Consider the following 6139-nt stretch of genomic DNA (forward strand, 5'->3'; position numbering starts at 1 on the left):
AAAATGGTATTTGCAGACATGGGCATTATGAGAGAGCGTTGTGGGTCCACTAGAGTAAGCCACTATGTAATCAGTGTCCTTGTGAGAGACAGAAGAGAATGCAGACACCGGGTAAGCGGCCAGACACACTTAAGGAGGAGGCAGAGACACCAGGGAGCATCTGAGAGCAAAGGAACGCTGGAAGAAGCAAGGCATAGATTCTTTCTTCCCCAGAACCGTGGAGAGAGGGTAGCCTGTGACATCTTGGCTTGGGTACCCACTCTGCAGAACTATAGGGGAATGACTTTTCTGTTTTAAGAAACCACATTTGTGATACGATTTTACTAAATGTTTTGCTAATTTAGTGTGTGCACATTCATGTGTATGTGTGATATATACACCCTGAGTGTGTTCTGCCTTATTCTTTTGAGGCAGGGCCTCTCATTTGACCTGGGCCTAGGCTGGCAGCAAGTCAAAGCAATCCTCCTGCCTCTACCCCAACTCCAGCATTCGGGTTACAGGTGTGTGCAGCCACATTCAACTTTTTCTTTTTTTTTTTAACATGGGTGCTTATGTAGCAAATATTCTCATTCACTAATCCATCTTTTCTGACCTTATATGGAAACTAAAACACATAACTGACTGAATATAGAACCATGCAAAAAATAAACCCAACTATACCAATGATCAAAGTGTAGGGGCTAAAATAACTGACACCTTGAACAATAACAAACTGTCATATTTGATGGCTTGGATTTCATCAACAGCTGCTCACAACAGAAAGAAATCTTCTAGTGTGGTGGCATATGCCTCTAATTCCAGCACTCGGAAGGCAGGTGGATCTCTGTGAGTCTGAGGCCAGCCTGGTCTAGAAAATGAGTTCCAGGACAGCCAGGGCTACACAAAGAAACTCTGGTTCTCAGAACCGGCCCCCCAAAAAGGATTTTAGAGAAAAAAACAACAAAAAAGTGAAAGAACAATTAAAAATGAAGGCTTGTATTTCAAATCACAACAGCAAGAAAGTGAAGAAATACAGATCACAGGATTAGAAGCACATATCCATGCCTGCTGTGTGAAGCAGTAAGTGGAAAGATAAACTCAAGCACTCTAGAGTATACAACGCACATGAGGAGATATTTCTTTATGTGTTCAAGCAGCAAAGAAGAACATTGAAACTCTAGGTTACCAGGCATTAGGGTGTTTCAAGTCAAAACCATAATACAATTCCATCCCTACTACTAGGGTAACTGCACTCAGAAATCTGACAGTGATATTACTGAAGATGCAAAGACATCAGATCCCATTAATCAGTGAAGATTGTATAACAGTACTGGCACTTTAAGATAGGTTTGCAGTTCCTCAAATAGCTAAACAGAGTTACTATGAATCTATCAATTGCACTCTTAGGTGTGAACTGAAGAGAAACAAACATGTGTCCACATAAACGGTGCTGCACAACTGTGGCAAATAATATCCAAATAGCTAAGTGGTAAAACCAGAGCAAAGGATGAACTGAGATACAGATAAATTTAATGTGGTATTCATAAACTATAATATTGTTTGTCAACAGATGAAAGCCTCAATACATGTGAATATTATTGAAACTCAAAGGGCTGTGCTAAGACTAGAGTTGGAGGGATAGTACATGCTTTATCTTTTTATTTACATGAAATGTAGTGATCATCTAAAGTTACAGAACTAGAAAGTATACTAGAATTTTCCGTAAGTGGGGCAAAGAGAGCATTGTACAGAAACTCTGAATGGTTTGACTGATCTTTTATGGTAGTATGTCTGTGATAAGCAGTTCAACATCAGGGAGAGTGGTACAGAGGCGATGTCCTTGATGAACAGAAGCCAGGACCACTAAAGAAGGGCTTCTGTATCAGGTCCAGTTTGAATTCTTATTTTATACTCGAAAACCACAAGGTGGGACAAGCAAGCCAGTGATATTTCACAGAGCACGCATTGCAGTCAGCCTTTTGTCTTAAAGGGTATTGGTCAAGTTGACAGCTGGAAACATGTGGGGTTGCTAAGGCCTATGATCTGTTATTTCAGCTATTTCTCTGGGTAGCTCTGTTCCCGGTAGCAACTAAAGTCCTGCTTAGAAATGTGCTATACAAGCAATGTATATTAAATCTACTAATTGGTCTTTTCTACCTTATTCTACTTATAATATTGGAAAAAATAAAACTAAATAGTTGTGACATCATACAACACTTCATGTCAAGAGGTTTTATCCTTCAGACTGTTTAAATGATGCGTTTTACATTGTGTCTGTGATTCATGGTAACTTTGACAAAACTAACATGTGGGGACTGATTCCATGTGAGCACACATCTGCCCGGATAGACGTCATGTGGCGCTTCTCTACTTTCTCTGTTTACATTTTCAAAGGACTGATCACCCTGTGTTTAGTTTTGGGAATTTCAACAGAGAGAGTGTTCTGATGCCCTGGGATGTACCACTCACATTCTTACCAGATCACATACACTTCCTGTTACTCGGTTCGAAATGACAGAATAACTGTATGGTGGCTTAGTGTTACTTTTTACAGTCTTTCATGAACGTGTAATTCAGGCTGCAATAGAACACAGGGAAGGGCCACTTTATAACTGGATGCTCTAAGCACCATGTGGTCAGATTAACATAGTAAAGCTGACCCTGCTGGCACCAATGTTCTGTATTAGTTGCTTTTCTTTTGGCTGCAACAAAATACTTAATAAAAGCAAGTGAAGGAGTGGAAGGTTTGCTTTGGCTCATTGTTACAGGGTGCAGTTCACTATGGGGGCAGAAGCTTGAGGCTGCTGGCACCTTACATCTACAGCCAGGAAGCAGAGACAAATGCATGCCGGAGTCCTGCCTGGCCTCCCCCTTGAATTCATTCTCAGATACCACACAATACAACAGTACTGCCCACATTCAGTGTGGGTGTTTTCAATTCATTTATCCAGTCTTGAAATTCTTTCACAGACATGCCCAGAGGGTTGCCTCCTCGGGGATTCTAGACTTTGCCAAGTTGACAAACAATATTAACTGTTACGTCCAGGCAGAGACAAAGTTGATGGAAGTCTATGGAAACTATGGAACATTGTCTACGGAAACCCAGGAACTCCTGGGTATATGTCTGGAGGAAATAAGAAGATAAAAGACATACCTACAGATTCATGTACATTTTGGCATTAGTTAAAAAGCCCAAGAAATGGAATCATAGAACTGCCAACAATAGATAAATAAAGAAGAGAGAGAGAGAGAGAGAGAGAGAGAGAGAGAGAGAGCACAATGATGTAGGTTCTGACATAAAGAAGAATGAAATCCTGTCATTTACAGGAATGTGGATATTATTGTAGGATATCATGCTAAGTGATATATCCCTGACCAGAAAGACAAGAATTGCATGCTTTCCATCACGTGTAAAACAAACAAACATGACCTGAATTGGAAAATAGAAATATAAGTAAATCGGGAACAGACTGCCAAAAGTGGAGAGAAAGAATTGAAGAAGCACCATAGGAAGGTAGGTAATGAGATCAATACACAGTCTCAGAATGTACAAAAACGTCACAGTGGATTCTAGTCATTTGTGCAATTAATATGTGCCGATCGTTGTAATTTAAAATATATAAAATATCTGCCCTGAAAGAAGAATGTTATATTTAAATGTAGTATTTAAAACTTATATGAGAGGCATTATGCTAAAATCGTTCAATTTTTCCCAAAATGAGTTGGTCATCCTCATTTCACAGTGACTATAGTTTAAAGGCTTATAATGACTTTTCACATAAGATCATGTCCAAGATTTCTGACATTTGGTCCTCATGATCAACCCAGGTTCAGAGAGGAAAGACAATTTGGTTTAATTTCTGCCTATTGTTCTTCAAAGGTAGACTCAAATTCTGTGTGCCACATGCCTCTATCTCTTTGAAATCATCTTTGCAAGTGTGATTATTCTTTTCATAAATGCACACAACTAAGAAAAAACACACATTCCACGTAGGAAACTGATGATCTGTTAGAGTGATGAAGATTGGCAAGAGGAGTCGTTCCATAGAGAGAAATATGAAGGTGCATTGATATCCAGACCCCCTTCTGTCTCCCCACCTCCTGATGGAAGTGTGTAATGTTATGCTTTCTCACTTTCATTCCAAGCTATGGAGATCCTGTTCAAAGATGATAAGTATGTTCTAGAATGTGTGTGTGATAGGACTGGTGAGCTAGCATGCTCTGAAACATCTAACAGCAGACACTAGGTGGAGTGGGTTGTGGTGAAACAGGGGAGATGGGTACATTTGAGGACACACTCCCTCCAAGGTGTGGCTAAGCATGTGCACATGAGTTGTTCCCTGGTTAGACTCCTGGGATTTTCTAAGCCTTAAATATCCAGAGAGAAATGCTCAGCATGAAGCACTGTCCTCACCGTCTTCTGTAGTATATTGTAGAAGAGTGGGTATGAGGAAGGGAGTCAGATAGGACCACAGTAGGAGGGTTTTCTGGGAAGGTTCCAGCTTAGACATCTTCAGATAACTCCGAGCCTCCATGGAGTTGAAGGACTGAAAACCCTCCCAGAGGAAACCAAGCCACATCAACAGTATATCATATGAGGAGGTTTTCCTTACCCCATTCCGTGGACACAGCTTGTAGGTTACATAAACAAGAGTTGGTGTGTCTAGGGGAAATACAGCAGCAATAGGAAATAATTGAATGTTGCTTACTATTTACTTATAGAGGGGGAATACTTTCAAGCCATATTAATGAATGGCAACTGAGATAGAAGGAAGGAGAAGTGGGTGAACTTCCAACAAAATTTGGGAGAAAATTCCTCATTTTGACAAACTGGAAATTTTTTTTGTTTGGATTCAGAGAAGAGAAAAAAAGAAGACTGAATATGAACTAATAGGAAATAATAATTTGATAAAGTTACAGAGGCATTTTAAGTAAGAACAAGGGAGTAGATACAGAATATTAACTATGGTAAAATTAAAATAACAGGTATGTTGAGGAGGAAGAATACATCTCAAATAAAAGTGTACAACTAGGTTATTTTGTAATTATAGGGTTGGAGATATATTTCATTATGTCTTATATACAATGAAACAATACAAACTATACTGAATGATGGCATGAGAAATATTAGTATGCTGTTGTGATCTACAAGGAAATAGGACTGAGTTTTTCAATTATAGCGTGCTAGGGCACATCTCCAAAGGATCTCCCTAGATGACATAATTAACTGTAATGTGAATTAGCTATAGTACCTAATGAGTTTCTACTTCCAAAGTGGGAGAAAGACAGCTATAATCACAGAGTAGCCCAAGGAGAATCTTATGACTCAAGTTCTGCTATGTAGAGGCAGGTAGGCGGGACTCATCTAGAGATGTGAACAATCAAAATATTCAGCTCTTCATAGGGAGAGGGAGAGGGAGGCACTGAATATTTACCAAGAATATGAAAATGGAATGCAGGTAGCATCCAGAGTAGCATTGGAAAGCTCCTCACATTTCATTTAGAGGCTGGATACCAGGTCCTACAAGCTGGGGTGCTACCTTTAGACAAGTCTTCACTGTAAAATTGATGTGTGGGTGTGTGTGTGTGCATGTGTGTGTGTGTGTGTGTATGTGTGTGTGTGTGTCCCTGTCTATGTCTGTGTGTGTGTTATTTAATTAATTTAGCAACAAGGCAAAACCATACTTTATTAATTAGTGCCTCTAATTTGCAAAAGGGATCAGGAGACTGAAAAGGACATTTTTTTTCACAAATATACAAGGCAATTAGATCATTTCACCAATAATACACATTGTTATTTTTTGTTTGTTTGTTTGTTTAAAGAAATCTCTAGCCCAGGCTGGTTTTGAACTTATTATGTAGCAGAGGAAGACCATAAACACCTGATCTTCCTATCTGCCCTCCAAATGCTTAGATTATAGGCATATGCCACCTTGCCAGGTTTGGGCAACCCTTAAACCCACCTTCATGCATGCATGGTAAGCACTGTCCCAACTGAGATACAATCACCAGCACTATAACACACACTTTGAATAAAATAAAACATTGGCATGTTGATGTGGGAAGTCCTTCTGTGTATATATAAATAAAGCACTGTTGATCAATAGGGAAGCAAGATAGGTGGGACTACGAGTGAAGGAGGATTCTGGGAAATGTAGTC

The sequence above is a fragment of the Mesocricetus auratus genome, unplaced genomic scaffold (assembly GCF_017639785.1).
Source record: "Mesocricetus auratus isolate SY011 unplaced genomic scaffold, BCM_Maur_2.0 Super-Scaffold_100009, whole genome shotgun sequence".
NCBI lineage: Eukaryota > Metazoa > Chordata > Mammalia > Rodentia > Cricetidae > Mesocricetus > Mesocricetus auratus.